We start from the raw sequence: 21,539 nt of genomic DNA on the forward strand, positions 1-21,539 counted from the left end.
AACAATTCTTTCCATTATTCATATTCTGTGAACCCTCAGCCATTTTCTAAGCCGTGATGTTTCACCTGAGGCATAGGAAGGTGCTTTCTCACCTTGTCCCCCAGGCAGAGGAATACCTTGCCCACATATGCTCATTGTCCTGTATTTCTATTTGACTCAGGAAGATCATGCCATTTTTTCCGTGCCACTCAACTATTTTCCAAATAAATTCTTTCTCCTAAACCCATTTTAATGAACTGAAGAGGAGGGAGTGGGTCTGCTTGGGAGTTAAGATTTTGTAATTACTGATAGATATTAAAGGCATTGAGCAGTTTTATCACATTTTCCCAAAGAACAGTTTCTAGTTCAGAACAATATGTGTTTCTTTCTATTTTGCACCTGACTAAAGTGGGCATATATTTGTGGTGTATTAAGAGACAACTTAATTTATTTTTCCTATCAACCTATAGTAATGTCATGAGCCTAATGTATCTTCCTCAATCCTCCAAAAAGCAGTAATTGAGGCACAGAGAGCTGATACACTTTTTCTCACCAAGGGATGGTAGTAGAGCAAATCAGGAGGAGAGCTCTGCAGCACTTACAAGGCTGTAGCAATTGGCAAGGTTAGAAAAAATACTATCTGCCTGTACAAGAAAATATTTTTTTTGTGCCTCTGTGGAAGGCATATGATACCTTTAATCTGTATTTGGCTAATGGTTTGCTTTGTATAAAAATTATAATTATTGTAATGTGGACTATGAAATTTTGCTAAATTAACATTTTGCTGTGCACTTTGAATGTGGTATTTTAAGCAAATCCAATGCTCTTGCATGCAGTTTGAGGTACAGTACAGGAGTCCTACTCTGCAGAAGGCATGCCTTAGCAAGATGTGGGCAATGTTGGCTTCCAAAGAGATTGATCCAGAATTAAATTAAATATGGTAAAAACTCAATTTACCATGATACAGTTTGTAAGTGACTCAGTGATAAGGACAGCAGCTCCATGAAGGTAGGAGATGAGATTTCAGGGAATGCTGTGTGGGTGTGTGAGGCTGTGTTAGGTATGGTTTTATGCACTGGGACTGCAAGATGAAACAGAATGGTGGTTCTTTGCCTAGAAAATGCTGCTAATGGAGTGCCATAAAAAATATTTAAAACTTTATTCATTGGAGACTCTCTAGATTTACTACAGCATAGTTCTTGCTTGGATTATTAAAAAAATCAGCAGTGTATTGTTGAGGAAGTGAAGAAAACACTTCAGAAAAGTCATTGAGAATGGTGGGACTTGTTTCAAATTTATTTGAAAGCCTACATACTGTTTGTTTTTTATCTTTAGATAAATGATTAACGATGAGGGCTTCGATTTGGTGTTGACTTGGCACTGCCTGATTTTTTGGTAGCAATTGAGGCCCACAGAGGTGGCTTCTGTGAGAAGCTGCTGGAAGCTTCCACCATGTCCAACAGAACCATGCTGGCTCTGAAGATGGACATGCTGCTGGTCCAATTAGAGAGGCTGGTAACGCCTCTGTGACATGTTTAAGACAAAAATCAAAATAGCACCCATGCAGTTTTTCCCCAGGGGAGATGAGGCACACCACCACCATTGCCACAGCCGCCGCCATGCCAGTGTGGCCTGTGGCGATACACGGCCATGGCTGCCGCCACCTTGGCACGGCCCATGGTGAGCCTTGCCCTGCCTGCCCAGCCATGCCTGCCCAGCCACGCTGTGGGCAGAGGGGCAGGGGAGCAGCAGTGGCTTCTCCTTCCCCGTGCCCTGCAGGCATTAAACAGCGCCGGGGCCACGGCCGCCACTGCTGGAAACATGGCAGCAGGGCCTGGCCTGTGGTGAAAACACGGCCAGAGACTCCCTGACACAGAACCTAGATGAGATGAACCTCTTGTTGCTGCATGATCTTGTAAGAATCTTTGAATTAGTGGAATTAGTTGACAGTTGTACCTATGAGCAGCAGCTTTTCTTCTAGTCAGAGAAGAGGAAGAAATAAGGACGCGTGAGGGAAAACAACATGGTGGCACAAGGTCAGTGGAAAAACAAAGAGGGGAAGGAGGTGCTCCAGGTGTTGGAGCCAAAATTCCTTTGCAAGCTCTGGTAAAGGCTATGATGAAACAGACTGTCCCCCTGTAATGCAGGAAGTGCACAGGGGTGTAGAGATCCACTCACAGCCCATGGGAAAAGTGCTCACAGCAGAGTGGGTGGATGGCAGAGAAAGCTGAGATCCAGTGGGAGACCCGAATGGAGAGAGGGCTCCTGCTTGCAGAGACACAGAGAGGGGCCTGGCTGCCAAACTAGAGCAGCCTATCCTTAGGACTGCACCCTGTGGATGAGTGACCCAGGCCACAACAGTTTTGGGAACACTTGTTTGCCTGTGGGAGGGACTCACAGCATAGCAGAGAACAGACTTCTCTCCCTGAGAGAACAGAAAATCTTGGTCATGAACGGGCCAAAACTCCCATACTGTGTGTCCCTGTGCTTTTGGTGAGAAAGAGGAAGGGGCTTGGGGTAAAAAAGGTGTTTTAAAGGCTTATTTTACTTCTCATTATCCTTCTCTGATTTTCTTAATAATAAATTTACTTTATACCTTTAAATTTAAACCTGTTTTGCCTTTAGAGTGTTTTTCTCCCAGTCCTTATCTCAATCCCAACTCATGAACCCTTTGTTAATTATTTCTTTCCCTCCCCTCTGCTCAGCTCTAGCAGAAGAGGGTAAGAAAATTATTCTTGTGGGTGCCTGGCATTTGACCAGTATCAAACCACAACAGATTTCGAGTATAACGCTATCAGAAGATGTGATTAATTTCATAATTAAGTGGTATTAAAAAGTAATAAAACATATATTCCAGAAGAAAAATAAGTAGCTTTTGCATTTGGAGCTGTTTCTTTAAGGAGATCAAGGAGAAATTTCAGCAAGAGCCAACTTGAGTCATATGCTTAAACCTGATTGAATTAAGGAGACAGGAGGATAGTTTTCGAATTAGACATATGCTGAAGTCTGACTCTGATTCTTTAAAAATGATCCTTTTCAAAATCAGGCCTAAAGCTGACCATGCAACAGCAATTGTCACAAAATTGCACAGACCAATAATTCATATTGTGACTGCAATCTGTCATCTTCTGACTGGCATTTAGATGAAAAAGCAAAAGCATTTATTTCAGCTCTCACTTGGGTAAATTTGATAACTGAATCAGGGAACCAGAAGAAATGTGCATCTTCAGTGACATGTTCACAAAGTCTGTTTTGGAGTAAAATAAGCCTTTTTGAAAGCTTGAATGTCATTTTCCCTGGATATAAGTATTCACTGAGCTACTTGAAGACATTCAAAGAGAGGGATATAATAATACTCAAAAGTTTGTTCATTGCAGTGAATATGGAGCTGTCATGTCTGACCTGATTCACTGTGAGTCCAAGTCAGTGCTGCCTAGGCTTTTTCAGAGTTCTGATACCTCTGATACACTTTCTAAATAAGTGAATTAATCTAGTTTCAGTGGACAAAGAGCCATCATAGAAATTATCTGTTATAAGGGTAATTGCTAGTCATAGGACAGGTTTTCTGTACAGGGTGAAAAAACCAAATTATCAGAAATAGACTGAAGTGTTCTTTCAGCTGGGAAGGGGTTAGGTACAGGTTATCCTTCAGGTATGCTGAAACCAGCCCTGGGATGAATAATTTGCAAAGTTGTTCACAGGGACTGTGAATTCCCTGTGCTGGATGAGTTACATGAGAGGAAAGGGGACAGTGCACAGCAAACAGCACCATGTACAATCTAGGCTGAGGGGAGCTGAGGTTCATACTTTCCTTGAGGAGCTGTCTGTGGAAGGAGGGAGAAATATCTTGTAAAACAGTGAAACTCATCTCTGGACTGAATTCACATTTTTTTCTCTCCCTTTAGGAATAAGGTAAAAAGAAGTCCTATGTGGGTAAGGTCCTTCGGGGGGTATTTGAGTCTTAGGCAAAGAAGTAAAAGCCTGCATGGAATAGAAACCAGTAGAGTATTTGGACTATTTTCTAACTTGCAATAAGAAATACTAAATCAAATAATAAAATTAGTTTTATATTGGACTAGAATAAGTAATAAAGTGATTTATTGTTCTCTAGATGGTATCACTGTATTTCTATTGAGAATGACTGTAAATTTTCTTTCTCCTGCCACCTCTTTAGTCATTTAATAGTCCAAGTAATGATACTGAGGACTGGAGAAGGGAATGATGGAAGGTGCTGCACAGGTACCAGAAGTTTTCTAAACTCCAGTAATTGTGACAGAGCCTACTATGAACCAGGCAGTCCCCAGAATATTTTGCCAACAGCACTGAGGGCAGCAAGAACTGAGGTCCTTGTACAGAGTCAGGGTGTTACAGGCAGAAATACTGTCACACCTGGAAGCTGAGTGTGGCTCAGTCTGCTGTGGGGCCTTGGCCAGGACACCCTGCAGCAGTGCTGCTGAGCATCAGTGCTCTCCCTCTCTCTCTTCCTGCCTCCCAGGCACCGTTAATCAAAATAACCTTCTGGTTCAATCTGTGCCAAGCTTTGCAGCCCAAAGGCACTGGAGTAGCTTTTAAACCCCACTTAGCTCTTTGGGGAATCTCCTAATTGCACACATGGTCCTTCTTAAAATGGCATTTATTTACAGGTCATACTGTTTTCTTCTGAATGCTCACAAACCATATGGTGCAAAATGAGTATTAGGAAGTGTTTTAGGAGGGCAGGACTCCCCATGGGAATATGTCTGAAACTGGATCACACAAAAGCGCATTTCTCCACTTTCCCTTAGTGCTAAGCCCCTCGATTTGCAAACGCACTTGGCAGATAATTGCTTACTAACCTGTAGGTCTTCTTCATTGCTGGAATTTCACACTGTGAATTCATCTTTTTGATCAGTATAAACCCTTGTTGTTTCTTGAAAGAATGGTAACTTTTGAGAAAAGGGAAAAAGAAATTTATTGTAAGAACAGTTCTCATTGTCACAGTATTGTTCTTATTAACACTGTTGGTGCAGTTTTGTGCCAGCTTGTTTTGATGGTTCTAAAATCCTCTTGATCTGGGCATGTGTATAGAATAAAGGAGAGATTTTCTGAAGAACAATTAGAGACTCAATTTTTGTCTAGCACTACAGCTACTGCCTTCATAAATAATACCAATAATTGGTCTGTTTAAATCCCCTGTAAAATTCTAATTAAATTTTGCTTCTGAAGTACCAAGGGTGGTCCTGAAAAAAGACTATAATTTATATAAAAAGGGTATCATTTGCATTTTCTACTGTAATATAAAATTAATTTAATTCCACTTCATTTCTTCATATAATTTTTTGTGACATATAAACTTGCTCTTAATTACAAAGAAAAAATATCTAGTAAAAGCACACAAGGCAGTTAATCTCATGCTATCATATGACTGTTTGTCAAAGTTTTCATTAGCTTAATCAATATTTGATGATACAAATTTCTTTTCCTCTGGTTGGTTGGTTTTGGTGCCTTGCAATTCTACAGAAATATCCACAGTATGTTTACAAGATGAATTTCTTGGCACAGGAAATTAATTTCTTTACCAAATTAATGAGTAAATGGAGACTTTTCCTTGAGGATAAGAGGCAGTAGGGAGATTAGTTTATTTCCCTCGTGTGAAAAATATGGGAAAGTGTAACAAATCAGTTACAGAAATGCTAGGAAAAGGTCAAATAGATTTAAAAGCCTGTGACTTAGTTTTGCTTTCAATAGCTTGTTAAGTGTAAAGGTCTCTCCTCAAACTCTTTATTTAGAATGGGTTAAGATGGGTAAACCTTGTATTTTTAGCGCACCTGCACTGAGGATGCCACTCATTCTGGCCCTTTTGGATAAGCTGCAGCCACACATTTGAAGTGAGAGAGCAGTTGTTACCTACCAGGGATAGCTGCCACCTTTAGAATAAAAATTCTTTTTGTGAAAGCAAATGTAATCCCAGATTTTGTTAAATTGTCAACTGGTAGGCACTGGTTTCCTGCTGCCAACTGTGTGTTGTAGTCAGCTGAAATGACAGCTAATGCACAAAGCTCTTACAGCAACACGTGAATGCAAAGGACACACAAGTTCAAATACTGCAGCTCTGGAAAATGTGTAGAAGGAATTCTTGTCTTCCTGAAAATTGGACTCAGTCATTAAAATGTGACCCCATAATGTCCTTCAATCTGGTTTGCAGATCTGGAGCTAATGCTGTAGATTGAAAACAAGTGCAGCTCTTAGTTAATTGCCAATGAATCGGTTCAAGCACTATCATGTGGATTTTGTAAAGTGCTTTTATCTATTTAGCTTGGCCTATGCTAAACACATCCAAATGGCTTAGAGAAGAGGTGAAAACTGCAATCAATAGCTTTTCCTGATGTTCCCATTTGTGGTTCCATAATAATACTTTCCAAGCAATACATACATTGCACCCCAGAGGGTTAGCCTGAGTCAGGGCAGGCAGTGTGTTAAACATCACACAAACATGGACCCTCAGGACCCTGTTATTGAAGAGATTCCAATCTCAGTCTGTGAAAAAGGAGGTGTCATTGTGTTTTCAATCCAGTAGGTAATTTATTTTTCTCACAGTATTTAGGAAATCTGTAAGAGGCAGGATCTGAGTTCAGTTGTGCTTTACTGTCATGATCTGAAGCCTCAGTGCTGGTGTATGTTTGCACACATTGAATATGGGCTGCAGGAGGACCCCTTGTGAAAAGTGAAATTCAGTGTAAATAAAAGCCTACACTTTGTGAGATTCAATATTGCATCTGATTACACCCCCATGTTGTATCTGCTTTGTGGACTCTTAAAACTCTAAAAATTGCCCAAATAATGTTCACTTTGAGAAAAAGCCATTCTTTCCATTTCAAACCTCCTACCCTATGTGAGACAACTCAGTGTAATCGTATAAAAGTAAATATACTTGCACTTTAAATGCCAACAGGGATTCATTTTCTTGGTTTTGTTAGCATTTTCCTCTGCTTTTTTTCTTTCTTTGTTTCCCCCTTTATTTGGCAAAGCACCAAAATGTGGGGATTTTTCTCAATGAGGCAGAAATAGAATGAGACAGATGCACTGACCATGTGAGTGCAAAGGGAATGGTTTTGCTAATGAAGGATAATATATTTGGGAAAAAAAGACTCTTTGAATAATGGGAATAGCAAAACTTTTGGCAGTGTTCCCTTGCAAGAATACCTGTGTCTGTTCAGAGATTACTTCCCAGGAAACAACATTACCAGCTGGCCAAGACAGTTATGAAAATAGCATTTAAAATCCTGGGCAACTGGCACATGGAGCCACGTGGTGTGTGGGTTTATGCATTAACCTATCCCCAGTGTTGAAGGAAAAGATAATAACTTTATGGTTTCTCCAGATCTTGAGAGCTATTTAATACTGATTCCAGTGAACCTTTTAGCTTCAGCACAACTCAGCTGGAGATGTCATGCATACTTTAGAACAGTTTCATGAGAGAAAATATGATTAGGTTCTTATGATTTTCAGACTGTAGGTTGTGAACCTCTGATGGTCCAAAGTGTAAATGTGAACCTGGTTATTGCCACTTGACCAATCCAGTCAGGGGTTCACTAGTTAGGAGTTAACAATGTCTAGATTGGCTTTGAAGCAGCAGCAGCATAATTGCATCAATGTAAGCAAGATTATTAGTCTCTTTTAATAGAGATAGTAAATTGTTTCAGATGGATTCATATTTATACTAATAGAAGCAGTTTTACACCTTGATGTGTAAGACAAGTGTGTTATTTCCTAGAAACTGACAACTGAGAACTTGCCATTCACTTTAAACTCATATCACTCCTTTATTTGCTTATTTGTGGTCATTTTTGTGTAAAGTAATGAGCAATCAATAGTTATTATTGAGATAGGCTAAAATTTTTCAATTATTTAGGAATCTGCTAAATGTATTTTAATGGAACAGGGATTTACCATACCCTTCCTAAGAAAGCAAGCACTCTTCTATCTTACATGTATTTTCAGGATGCTGAGCACTGGGAGGCAGCAGGGGAACCTCAGCCCCTCCTTCCCCTCCTAGCAGTAGAGCAACTTTGATAGCTGGATTTTTTTTATTTTTTTAACATGAGATGATGTTAAACTTCTTGATTTTGTCTCTGACATGTATATATCCATCTCTTTGCTTGCCCGCATTCCCACTGAAATGTATACTTCTGTGTATGCTATTATCACCACTTGTGCATTGCTTTCAAATTGTCTGTGTCAGCAACATCCAAGAATGTCTCCAGGTATAAGCACATGAATCATTTACAAATTTACATGATGGACACACTTATTCTAATATAATGGGACAGAGATATGGAAAAGGGACATAAGATACTTTCAATAAAGGGCAGTAGGAGAGATTAGTGAGCATAAAGCTGGAGCTAGAATCAATAAATATCTGGCAAGATCTTTCTTAGGCAAGAGGTGGAATCTCTCATGAAAGTATTTTCTCTCTGCATTTTCTAGAGCATACTATGATTTTACAATGCTAAAGGTAATAAGGTTATTGACACTGGGTGCAGTGTAGTCCACACAAAAAATGTGGATGGTGATGACTTTAAAATAGAAAAATAAGTTTAAAAAAATAGTTTAAAAAAGAAAAAACCAAAACATGCACACTCTCAAGGGATCTCTCACACATACCCTTTTCTTCAGTTAAAGACAAAATATGCAGCAATTCCAAATGTTACATTTCACACTTCTCCTCCCTGCCTTTTGTACCCCCATTCTCAAAGCATGCAGTTCCCACTGCAGAATATGACCCTCATGGAGTCACTGAACAAAGCAATGGCCATGAAAAGCCTATCAAACCTTGGAGTCCTCCTGTTGCAGAGAGAATTTGAAGAAACTTGGCCAAAGCCATCAAAAAGCAGTGGGGATTTGGAACAGTTTGCAAGGTTATAAATATCAGCAAAATCAAACAGAAAAGAATGTAAAATTGATGGGACTAAAACAGATGACAGAAATCGAGTCTTGTTCACAAGTATTGAAGTCACTCCTTGCTGAGACTTGGCAAGAAAATCCAGCACCATCTTGTGTCCTGCTGTGCCAGTGCTTTGGTGAAGGCTTCAGTGAAGACAGCTATCTGGATAAGTGCATCACTGCCAGATTTCACTGCATGTCAAGCATCCTTCCAGTAATGTTTTAGAGACTTAGATTCAGCTGGTACCTAGATGCAATTAAGAGCTCCTTATAGGTACTACAAGCCTCCTCTTTTTCTAGTCATCAAAATATTTCCCTCTCCCATATTCTATTCCACTAACAAAAGTCAGTCCAAGTGTTCTTTTTTTATTCAATGCTCAAGTTTAGTGTAATTGTTGAATTGCCTGTCCTGTTGTTCTAACAACAGATTTATTGTTTATGTCAGTCTTGTGAGCTTTTCATTAGATCAGCTCAAGCTTCTTAGCACGCAAACTTTTCTCATATTTCTGTCACTTTCATTTTTGTTATCATCTGTGGAGGGAAGGGAAAATGGGGCCACATTCCAGAATGTCATTTATGTTAAAACAGAAGTTTCTGAATATAAACAGGATCCAGCTTCCCTACAGACAAGCTTGGGGTCTGGATAAATACCACCCTTCTTGAAGCATGATGTATAAATCTGTCCTTTCTGTCCTTTTGCTGTAATACTTCCAGATAGTAAAACACCTTTTCTCTTTCTAAAGTAGGTCTTGTCTCTCTTTTTTCTGCCCTGTGGAGTTATTCTCCTGTCATTGCACCTGACAAGCTGCTCCCAGCTCCCTTGGTTCAAGGCACATCTCTTCCACAATGTGTTAGGAGCAGCAGAGCATTTGTGTTTGAAGCTCCAGCTTGTGCTGAGCTCTTCCCTTCACCCCATATCCCAGCCTGTGCTCACTCCCTGGTGTGCAAGGGCAGGATTTTCCCCAGTGCGCACCAAAGGGCACCTCCACACAACTCAGAGTTTGCTGTCAGCCCAGTTTGACAATATCAGCATCTCGCAGACACATAGAGTGGCTTTGATGGATAGTGCACTCACATATTATAAGTTGCTGTTGGACTTATGATTTGACTCTGAGAATTCTTGTAAAATCTTAGATTTACTGGAAGTTGTTGGGTTACCTTAATCCATTTAAAAAGATCAGCATTCTTATAAGATGTATTTTTCCTGTGTCACCAACTTACAAAAAAATGTGTCAAGTTTGTTCTTAAAAAAGATCACAGAAAAGAAAATGTTAAGAATTTATTTATAGTGTGTGTTTAGATATTTTTTAAGCATTTTTGCTTATATATCAGTCTAAACCATAAATAGAAAAATAAAACCTGTTGATTTAGAATATAATGTCAACATTGGTAAAGTCTGTCAAACATATTGCTTTCTTCTTTCTCAAGTAACTTTTTGTAGTCAAAGAAATTATTCATCCAACAGAAACTAAGAAAAATAGTTGCAAGTATGTTTGAAATTTCAGGATAAAATATACTGGAATATGCTGTCAGCTTCACTACTATAAATGAGCAATTTCTACCTCAATACAGACACTTGGAATTTTTCTGCCTATTCCTAAATAACATATTTTGTAAACATGAACCAAGTGCTTAGATTACCACAGAAACTGTGTTCAGTCTTATAAATCAGAGGATGGAACCTTCAGTTTCCTCTTCCCTTCATTTCTCCCCAAGATTCTGCCTTTATAGCTCTACAGAAGAGCTTCCTGTTCACAAACTTCCTATAGAAAATGAGAGAGTAAAATATTTGAGAAATAATCAGTCTTCATCTCAGTTCCACATCACAGAGTAAAAGGAGCCCTGCTAATGAGACAGCACACCTGGGTGGCTCCTGCAGCAGCCCAACCCTTGGCATGTGTTCTGAGGGACAAGTTGTGGTCAGCAGGAAACTACAAATTCTCCTGTCTTCAAATTAACTGGACTTGAATGAATTTTCAGATAGACAAAAAAGGCCACAAAGGTGAAAAGTGCACTTTGAAACAGTGCTTTTTGATCTAGGAAGGCCAGTGGCATACTGGAATTCTTGTCACTATCAATATGAGAATGAATCAATAGGAAAATTACCAGGAGGATTTTATTTTGAAATGTAGATTTCCAAAGATCTGCTACTATAGGTTTTATTACACAATACTGCACATTTAGGTGTTGCAGTTATTCCAGTAATTTCCTGCTTTACTTATTCTTGCACAAGAAGCAATTAAAAGAATTGCTGTTTCTAATCCTTCTAATCTAATTTCATTTTTAATGCAGATAATCAGAGGGGCTCTACATGCCCCTCTCTGGCCTCTCAGGCATTGGTATTTTTTTCTAAATCCTTTCTTTCTCAAGATGAGTTGCTTTTCAGAAGGCAAAAAAATGCAGCCTGAAATGCTAAAAGTCACACAATGTTCAACAGTGATGTTTTTGCAAAGGAGAGAGCAGAGCTGAGGCTTCTCCCTTTTATAGGATTGTCATTTCCAGTCTGTCTGCTGCCCTAAAATGACATATTTAAAACTGAAAAAGTTGCCAAAAGTTTGTTGAGGTTTTTTGAAGATTGCTTAAAAAATGAATCTATCTCAGTAGAAAACCTGCAGCCTATCCCAGTGACTGAAGGATGTGAAAATGTACAGAAGTTATTCACTGAAAACAGAGGATGGAATGCTGCAAACACAAAGGCATCTCAAGTTGGTCCTGGAGATATCTGGTATTCTTACATTTAGTTTTAATTACAATGATGGTTAACCTAATACTGCTTTTAATTCTTGTAAAGTATTAGAACTTTATTGATATAATTTCCTGGTGCTCTCTTCATGTTCACACCCTCTGCAGCTGTGATGCTTCATTGCTGCCTTGTTCCCATGCTAAGCTGAGTTCTTGCTGAAGCTTTAGTCACTGGAATGGTGCAACAAGCTCTGATTGACCTCAGTGAATTGTGCAGGTTGATTGAATGACACAGTTCCTTGGGGAAGACACACATGGTGTTTCAACATCATTTAAGGAAAATATTTTGGTTTTCACATCCTTTTTCAAAAATAAGTTCTGTGAAACAAAACTTGTTTTTTCAATGCCTCTGTTACCTTGTCTTTGGATCTTACATGACTCTTTGATGTCCAATAAAATGAAAGCTGCTGTTTAAATTTTACACTGTATCAGGCACTCCTCTAGTCTGATGTCAGTGCAGATCCTTTTCTGCTTGGGAAGGAGTTTTCTTGAGTTTCAGCCTTTGGAAGGGAAATTTGAGCATCTCCTCTACCTGGCTACCTATTTTAGTAAATCATGAGGAAGTTATTAGCTTTAGGACTTATATTGCAATTTGAAAACAGCTAACAGGATCATAAGAAGGAAACTAATAGACACACACAGAGGCATTATGATGACATAACCCTTCTTGACTTGGAAAAGTAGGTAGAAAATGCTTTTCAGAGGGAGGAAAATTTGTGATGCCTGGTGTCTTAGACATCAACAGAGAATTTATCCACACAATACCAGCCAAAAAGGGAAAACCAAGAATTATTTTGAAATACAGAGTTGAGAAATGACAGTAAATCTATAAACCATCATTTTACATATTGAAGTTCTCTGGAGCTGTATCCACTGTGTAGGTGGACTCAATTTGTGGGAAAATCTGTGAGAAGGAATTGTAGAGATCAAGTTTTTTTCAGTTCTCCTGGTGCAGTGATTTTTACAGATGAGTACTTCTGAAAGTGCTTTGTAGGAGAAAGGGGTTGCATTAAAGAGGCAAAAAATATATGAAGTATATATAAATGTTTGTGCACAGAAAGGGTGTACCTAGAATGTCTGGGGTGTGAAAGGATCTGGATGCTGTTTGAAATCTCTAACAGCCTTTGGGGGGATCTCAGTGAAGCAGCCTTTGTTTTCCATTGTGTGGTTAACAGAAGGAGGAAAAAGATGAAAAAAGGGAAGGAATTATGGCCAGAAGTTGAGCTCTAAAAAGTAAGACTTTTCTTCCATGTGTCCCTTTCAGGGAGTTTTATCAAGAGGAATAAGTATTGTTATTTGCATTTCAAAGGCAAAAAAACTGACTTACAGGGTAAATCAGCAGCAGAGCTGGGGATAATACAGAGATCTGTGTTGTCTAATGTCCTATCCATTAGCTATCACTGTGCACATAATATCTCACCACCATATGGTATTAAATGTGAGAAAAAAAGATGTTTGAAGGAGGCACGTTAGGAATTGCTAATAGTATTCTGCAGAAATTTGAAGACTTCTAGAAAGGATGGCTGAAATCAAAGGCAGACTGAAAGTAAGAGAATCCAAACTTCTTTTCTTTTTTTTTTTCTCCCAGTAAAAACCTAAATGTTCTATGTGAAAATACTATCATGCTCCTCCAGAGTAGCTGCTTTCCATAACCATCAATTTCCTTTTCTGTCCTACAAACCAGCTCTATCACATAGTGTGTCCTTTTATTAAGAATGCACATCCTGATGAAACAATCATTGCAGATGTTTTAGAGCAAGCATTGCATATTTATTCTTTTGTGTTTTCTGATTGTCCCAATTACTGTATCCAATTTATGCTACTAAAATGATGTTTAAAATTTTCTTGCACTAGTAATAATGAGATTCAGAAGTAGCTTTTAAGAACATTAAAAGTACTCAAGTAATGAATATAGTCATAATGTCTTAGGGAACAAGAAAAAGACAAATTATTAGAGCAAGAACAGGCAAAAGAAAAAATATTAGCAAGATAAGGACTATTCTCTCTTTTTAGAGAGAATAACAACAAAACAATTATGGTATCAGCATGAAGCCAGGACACAGCCTGTGCTTCCATGCTATCAGCTCTGTGAACTGGATTGTCACAAATTTCAGTACGTTCTGGTGATTCAGTCCAGAAAGTTTGTGAAGACATCAACTAAGTAGTCATTCTGTGTTTGCTGGCTTTGTGAGCTTTTTTAATAAGTCTAAATAATCCTTTGCTAATACCTCTGAGGCTCTAGAACAATTCCAAATTTACTTGATTTTTAAGTATTTTGGGTTTAATTTAGCTGCGCATTCAAGAGAGACTTCTCAATCCTTAAATATTTAATGAATAGTAATAAAATGTTAATTGATCCAGTTGAAAGCAGAAGAGGAAATATTCAAAATTACTTAGTAGATAGCTCAATTCTCAGAGTATTGTTTTCCTTAGAAAAAAAAGGAATGGCAGGTTACTGGAGTTTTAGCTCCAATACCCCTTGCAATGTCTCTGAGTTCATGCTGGGCACATTCCAGACCCATAAGGAAACCCTTCTATGTTCACACAGCTGTTGTCAAACTCAGTAGCCACTATTCTGCTTCAGATTGTTTTGGAGCAAAAGGAAGGCAGCATTCATGAAGAACAGATAAAATACAATGAATTGTGGCACTGTTCAGAGCAGCACTAGCAAACACAGGCTACACAGTCAGGCCACATTTGCTTTGTAATGTCAGCTCTTCACAGCTCTGGTCTATAAAGCTTTAACTGAATGAGCTGCTGCCTATTGGAGGTGGGGGAAGCTCTTTGGATAGGATGGAAAAGCTGCTGAATCCAAAAATTCCCTTACAACCAGGCATTGCATCCTGCTAATACAGAATGAACCTGCAGCAAGTTCCCAAATTTTTATCTGCAACCTTTATTAATCAAGAGCTTTTTAAATTAAATACACTCTCTTTTAATCATACCTTTTGCAGGCATCAAGGCAGAATTTCCTAAACTGCATTAGGCAATAAAATGGAAGGCAGTGTGAACCCAGGATGTTTTAAGAATAACACACTTTGAATTGCTGGTGTGGACAGTGAAAACAGCAGTGTCTTCCAATGAGGTTTGAAGAGCCATTTTTCTAAAAATAATGAAGTAAAAGTGAAGAATTTATTGTGTTGCATTAGTGGCTGCCTTACATTGTTTAGGTATCTCAGAAGGCCTGGGAAAGTCCACTGCAAAAAGAAAGATGAGGGCTCAGAGAGGACATAGAAAGATGTAAAACTTTGTGAAAATGGACATTCCTTAGATGAGCTTCTTGGCTCCTTATAACTGATAGAAATTTTAGTTTAACTATAGCAGCACCAATCTTGCTGTAATAATGGTTACTACTCATAGAGCCTCGTGTTGAACCCAAGAAGAAAAGCTGCCCCCTGCCTGGTTTGATGGCTGCCCTTCATGCCCCCTGCCATATATGTAGTGCACAACTGAATATTCACAAATAAGAATAATTTAATGGGCTTTCCTCCTTTCTTTTCAAATGTAGCTGAATGCTGTATTTTTCACAAAACCCCTTCAAGGATCTCTGGCAGAGATTGTAACCTTTTCTAGCCAGCACCTCCACTGCTGGTTGTCTTTGTCTGCAATAATGCTAGCTAAGAACACTGGCAGTGGCTGGTGGACACCACTGCAGCCAACTGAAATAACTCTTCCCATTTGGCCCGAGGGCACATTTTCATTGTGTTTCTCTTAGACTGCTATTTTGCAGTCTGGTGACATATTGCAGGGGTTAGCATGAGGAAAAACAGACATAGATCTTTCACATTTAGCCCTCTCTATTGCTCAGTTTTTAGCAACCTCTTCTCAAGAAAGCTCTGCCACTTGGCAGCTTTGGTTAGTTTGCTCCCTGTTATGAATGGAAATAGCCACAGCATGACCCTGCTTTGAAATTCCTTAGAGTGCTTATTGTTTTATGTTACAGGGCTTGCAAAGTTAGGTGTAATGGAGGTGCTAAATGCTACAGGGTCACAATTTCCACCTCAAATCCTTTTCTCTGAGAGCAGGAAGGTTTTGAACAGTCCGATGTCACAATTGTGTTGAGTTGCATGTGTGGGAGGATGATGACACTTTCTGCTCTAGCAGGCCTCCAGTGTCATATGACATTTAGCACTACAGTCTTTGTTAAGCCTTTCACTAGTTTCTTTCTGCATATTTGCATAAACACTGCAAAATTGTGGAACAGACCTGTTTGCTTTGTTTCACTCCACATGTTTCTCCTGTCTCTGGGTATCCTTTTTCTATCATTGTTTAGGCCTTCAGAATTTTCAGTTTTGCATGTCTAAGTTAATAAAAATCACTGAAAACAGTCAAGAGCAATATTACATCAGCCTTTATTTTGGGTCAATTATCACTGTTAATTTCAGATGAAGTTACATACTCCTGAACCACTTCAGCAGTGGTTAGGAGACGATCCAGGGGGTCAGTTCATCTCTAGGCAGCTTTACACTGCTCTCCATCCCACTAATTTCCATTCTCTTCCACACAGAAACAAACTCATTACTCTGTTGGACCTCTCTCTGCCCCCTCAGAGGAATTAATTGCTGGCAGTGGGTCAGTGTTGTGTGCTGTTATCAGTCAGTAACAGGTGAAAGGGAACTGCTTGATAAGGATCCTGCATTACTGAGAGTGATGCCTACGTGATTTACATGGAGAAACAACATCCTGCCTTTAGACCTGTAGGCTCTGTGGAGACTGATCCTTGCAAAACAAATGAACCCAATCCTTTCCCTTGTGTGGTTCATTCATGTGTTTGCAACAGTTTTGTGTCTTACCTCTGAAACTTGCTGGTCTCAAATATTTTCTGTAGAAGATAAAGGAGTTTGCTGATAATTTCCTACCATGAAGTCAGAGTGGATCCCCTTGTCATACAGGAACGGTTTTATGGTTCTAGCTTTTAGGGAAGGGCAATGCAATCTAACTTTAATGCTGAAGTACTTCCAAAGAACACAGTACTAAATTAAAAGCTTCCCCACAGTTCATGGGAATAATGGGGATAATACGTGGCAGGCAGGATCAAGTCTAACACTAAAATAGCAAGGCAAAGGTATTGGGAACCCAAAGAAATGTTAAACCAAACCATTAACAATTCTTATTAGCTGCTGTCAGTGTGCTATTTAATTCACCCACTATTTTTCTGTACTGTGGTTGGAAGGTCTACCCTGACAGATAATTGTAGACTAATCTCACACATTGGTCTCTTCATAAAATTAATTATCTAGACAATGTGATAGATCAGATTTAGGTGGACTCCTGCATTAAGTTAACCAGACTTTAGGGATTATCAATAGTATTTGTGAGATGGATGCAGGGCTCACTTGACCAAGCACTGCATCAAAAGGAAAACTCAGGCTTGAGCTCCTGGACCTCTTCAGGAATCAACCTGGGAACGACGCAGACTGAATGAACGAGAATTTTCCTATGACAGAAAAATGATTTTGGTAAAAATTTAAAAATGAATGTAAAATTATCTGTTCACCTCAAAATTGTCTCTGGTTCTGGAGTGGATTTTCATTCATCCTATCAGTTCCATATGTTATGATACAAATTTATTTATCTATCAGATTTCTGGTTTCATTTTACACCAACCTATACAAGAGAGTCATTTAGTCTTCTTTAGTCCACAGTTTGATATCAGTCAGAACAAAAGAGAGGAGGAAACAAAGAATGGGCAGGAGAATGAGTGATAGAGACTGGCTAATTAAACAGAAATAACTGAAATAAGAAATATAGCTGTGCTCCATGCACAATCCAATGGCTTAATGTGAATGGTTTCCTTTTCTGTATTTTTAAATTATGGTTTCTTTGTCTGTATTTTGGAACCCTTAAATGCTATTTGGTGCTAAGAATTGTGACTTATTTCTGATTCCAAACCAATGCATGGATAAAATAATTACATGTTCATGTCTGAAGTAAATTAGTGTAAATTAGTGACATAAGGATATTGAGTCAGTTCATCTCATGGTTAATTTCTGATTTCTTGATTTCCTTTCCCAATTCATTATTCTTTAAAATATACCACCTGGGACAGATCCAGCTGTCATTCTGTTCACACATATAAAAGTCAGACATTCCCCATGTTGAAGTTCTGTGGCTGTGTTCAATTTTAATAAGTAACTTAACCAAAAGTTTTAGAAATCAATCCATGTCCTATTCAACATCCTATGTAAAATACAGTCCATTGAGCTGAAAATGAGAAATAAATTCATAGCTCTTCCTCTATCTTCACATATTTTCGCTAATCTTCTCAGACTTCAGTTCAATTTCCAGCAATAATGCTTTCTGTATGTGCTTGTACTTGCTAATATTGTTTTTTAACATCAGAATGCCAGTCTGCCATATCTTGATCTATGTGTTGAGGTTATTTATATTCATTTGTTGTACCATTTTGAGTCTGACTAGGCTGACTTGATTTTTTTATGATATATAGTTTGAAATGTGAAAGTAATTTATTCATTTGCAAATTCTGCAAATTATTTCAGTAGTGCAGTTCTGACTTGAGACCAGCATGTATAGATATAGACTGGAATAAAAAAAAAATACACATTTTATGGTTTAAACTGCACAATGAATGCAGGTCATCTGCTTTTAATATTGGAAATCAATTCTTGGCACTTATTCTTGAAAAAGATTCAGGTATTTTAGTGAAAAAAGATCTGGAGACTTTCTAACACATTGTGAAAATTTAATAGTGCTTGCTCTCATTGTTGGTTTCCAGGTATTATAACATTAATCTTTAAACCATAGAACAACTCTATTTTTATTTTACACCTCTTCAAATGTCTGGCTGATGTTACTGAAAAACCTTGGATTTAAACCTTGGTGTCCTCAGAGGCAGAAGTGGCTTCTTTGCCCATTGAACATTAGTGCTAAGAAACCAAAGCTTACAGTAATCCTGTTATGGGGCTAAAAAGGCATTTCTGAGGACTGGCAGTCTGGGTATGCTTTTAAGAACTCATCAGTTAGGTTTTTTTGGATATCCTGGACCTCATGCATGAAAGTGATTCTGGGCAGGCAGATAAAGAGACAGCAGCAGGGGTCATCCAAACTTTAAGATATGGTTTTGAAAGCAGCTTTAATCTATAGAAAGAAAGGGATGAGAAAGAGAAAGCACTTTTGGGGAAGAAATTGGCAGAAAAAGTTGTTTAGAAAAAGGCAGCCTCATCCTAGAGTTCTTCTGTAGACCCTGCTTTAGTTTTCTGTTGACATTGTTCGTTTCCTTAAATTGGACAGTGGCAGTTCTGGTTTTTGCACTTTCTCTCCCTCTCAGATTCAGCAAAATTTCCCTGCATTGACAGCCTTCAGAATGAACAGTGTTCAGGAGACAGCTGAAAGCAGTGGCAGATATTCTCCAATACTATATCACGTTAATATTTCTGGTTTCCTGTTTGCTTCCTGATGTCAGCACCCTTTTACAATGTGGGGAACTCTTAGCCTTTGTCTCAGTGTTTATTTCCCTTTTGTCTTGAGCAGTGGCTTTTTTGGCTACATAAACAATTGAACTTCAGCCTTCACCTGATTTGAAGCAGTGTTTGCACCCTGCACTTTTAAACTATTTGATGTCTACATAATGGAAACACCTTCCACTGTAAGACATGACCAGTCCTGGGAGATTATTAACATGCTGGAGTCAAATTTTGCACTTAGGTGTAGTTTACTCCTCTGTCCATAATATATTGGAAAACTGTCCTAGCAGAATTCCAGTTCACAAAAAGAATTCCTCATTAACAAAAAGATCTTTTGGTAAGAAAAAATGATAATAACTCTGCAAAACAAAAGGACTTGTGATGCAAAAGAACAAGAGAAATATTAATAACAGAAATTCTGGTGACAGAATTATTCTCGTGAATAAAAATAATTTTTTGCCATGTAAAAATTTTAATGTCATTAAAATTTTCTGAAGTGGAGCACAGTACTGTATTTCTATAATGGTATTACACATCTACTCCAGTGTAAGCAAAGTTTTATTTAGTACAAGGAAATCCTTAGAAAAATGAGTAGCATGGCTCTTTCTGATGACATTTAATTTGTGGGAGATTGCATGGAGCCTGTCAGTACAAAATGAGCTTACAGTATGGGAATGTGCAGATACTGGATGACCTCCATTTGCAGAAGCAATCATTCCCTAACTTGTGTTGTTCATTGTTTTCCCCTGCTTAGTGGACGATCTCAAATGTTAACTTGATGTAGCCTGCTGCTTTGGAGACTTGAGGGTTTGCTGAACATCAAATAAACCCTCATGGGTTTCTTTAGCTGCATCAAAATATCACTTTGTATTCCTGTCCATTGCAGCATCTGCAAATTGCTTAGTGGAAAATATTTCCTTAGAAATTACTTATAACATGACCTGCTGTTTCTCTTCTCCCTCATGTTTATATCCTGAATTTTGGTTTCATGGGGGGGTCAGGGACTTTTTCAAGCTTATTGTGACAGTCCCTGTGGAAGGCAGAGCTCTGGGCTTCTGCCCATCTAAAAACTTCTGTGAGAACAAGAATTTATTGTTTATAAAATGGTCCTGGTTTCCAAAAGACTACCAGCTGGTAGAACAGCATTAATAATAGGCACACACCCTTTCCTCTGCCCTTCCACTCCTGCTCCAAAGGACAGGGCCTTCAGGGAGACTCAGACTGCTCCTCCCTGCAGTGCCTCAGCCACAGAACTGCTGCTCTGCAGTGAGGGTGGAAACCCTTCCTGCAGGGAGTTTTCCTTTGGCCTGCACTCTGAAAATGTGTCACACATACATTCAATCTCTCTGCTGCATACTCTGGGCTCAGTAGTTGTGCGGTCTTAAAAATACATTTTGTGGCATTTAAAATGTTGATGTAAAATTCAGAGTGATTGCATTTTTTATATTATATTATGCCATCTGTCCAAAATGTTATAAAAATATGGGTCTAGGAATCATCTTGAAAGGAATGTCCACTCTGAGTGAAAGTGGTGCATTCAGGTCAGAATCCATTTTATAGTGAGCTTTTCTAACCTTTTTTTACTAATATGTTTATTATATTTATTAGACTGTGATTATTTGCACACGAATACATAAAACATCTAACTTCTCCCTTTTTCAGTAGAGCAGCGATCCCAGAGACAATTAAATCTATTTCATATAATTTATCCTTGTCAAATTCATGCCAGCCACATTTTTTATTCTCTCACTGTTTCTCTTTGTCTCAAAAGTTATTATTGTATTTGCTAGCACCTTTCAGATATTGCAGCTGTGATAACTGATCACCAATGTCCAGGAGCCTGCTATTTTCTCTTCAGCATAAACATTATATCTGATATTTTGTGGCCTTCTGAGCCATCCTACATTCCATATGTATCATCTTGGAAGGTGCAGAGATTGTTTTTATAGTCCCTTATGTACTCCATATTGAAATTCATGTCATGATCAGGTGAATATTTCTACATTTTACAGTAATTCTTTAGCTGGTTCTTTCCCTGTTCTACTCTAATGTCTTAAAATATAAGTTAGCTTGGTGTTTTCAATAAGTTATGTAAACAGCAAAATTAAGGAAATTTTATGTTACAAATTAGTGGGCTGGTAGGAAAAACATCACGTCCTCTTTTTTATTAAAATGCACACATGATATGAAATGCTTTATGTCATAAAATAAAATAAAATAAAATAAAATAAAATAAAATAAAATAAAATAAAATAAAATAAAATAAAATATAAAATAAAATAAATATACCCTGTTGGAAAACAGGTTAACACCCATATGTTTTGTATGTCTACACCAATCAAAATTTGGTGGACAAGACTTTGGTGCACAAATACTCAAACATATTCAGACTGCTAGAATTTGTATTAGAAGAACTAATCAACAGAAGATTCCTTCATGGTGAGGAACAAGAGCACTGCCACTTCTCTGAGA

Source organism: Ammospiza caudacuta, chromosome 16 (assembly GCF_027887145.1).
Source record: "Ammospiza caudacuta isolate bAmmCau1 chromosome 16, bAmmCau1.pri, whole genome shotgun sequence".
NCBI classification, from domain to species: Eukaryota; Metazoa; Chordata; class Aves; order Passeriformes; family Passerellidae; genus Ammospiza; species Ammospiza caudacuta.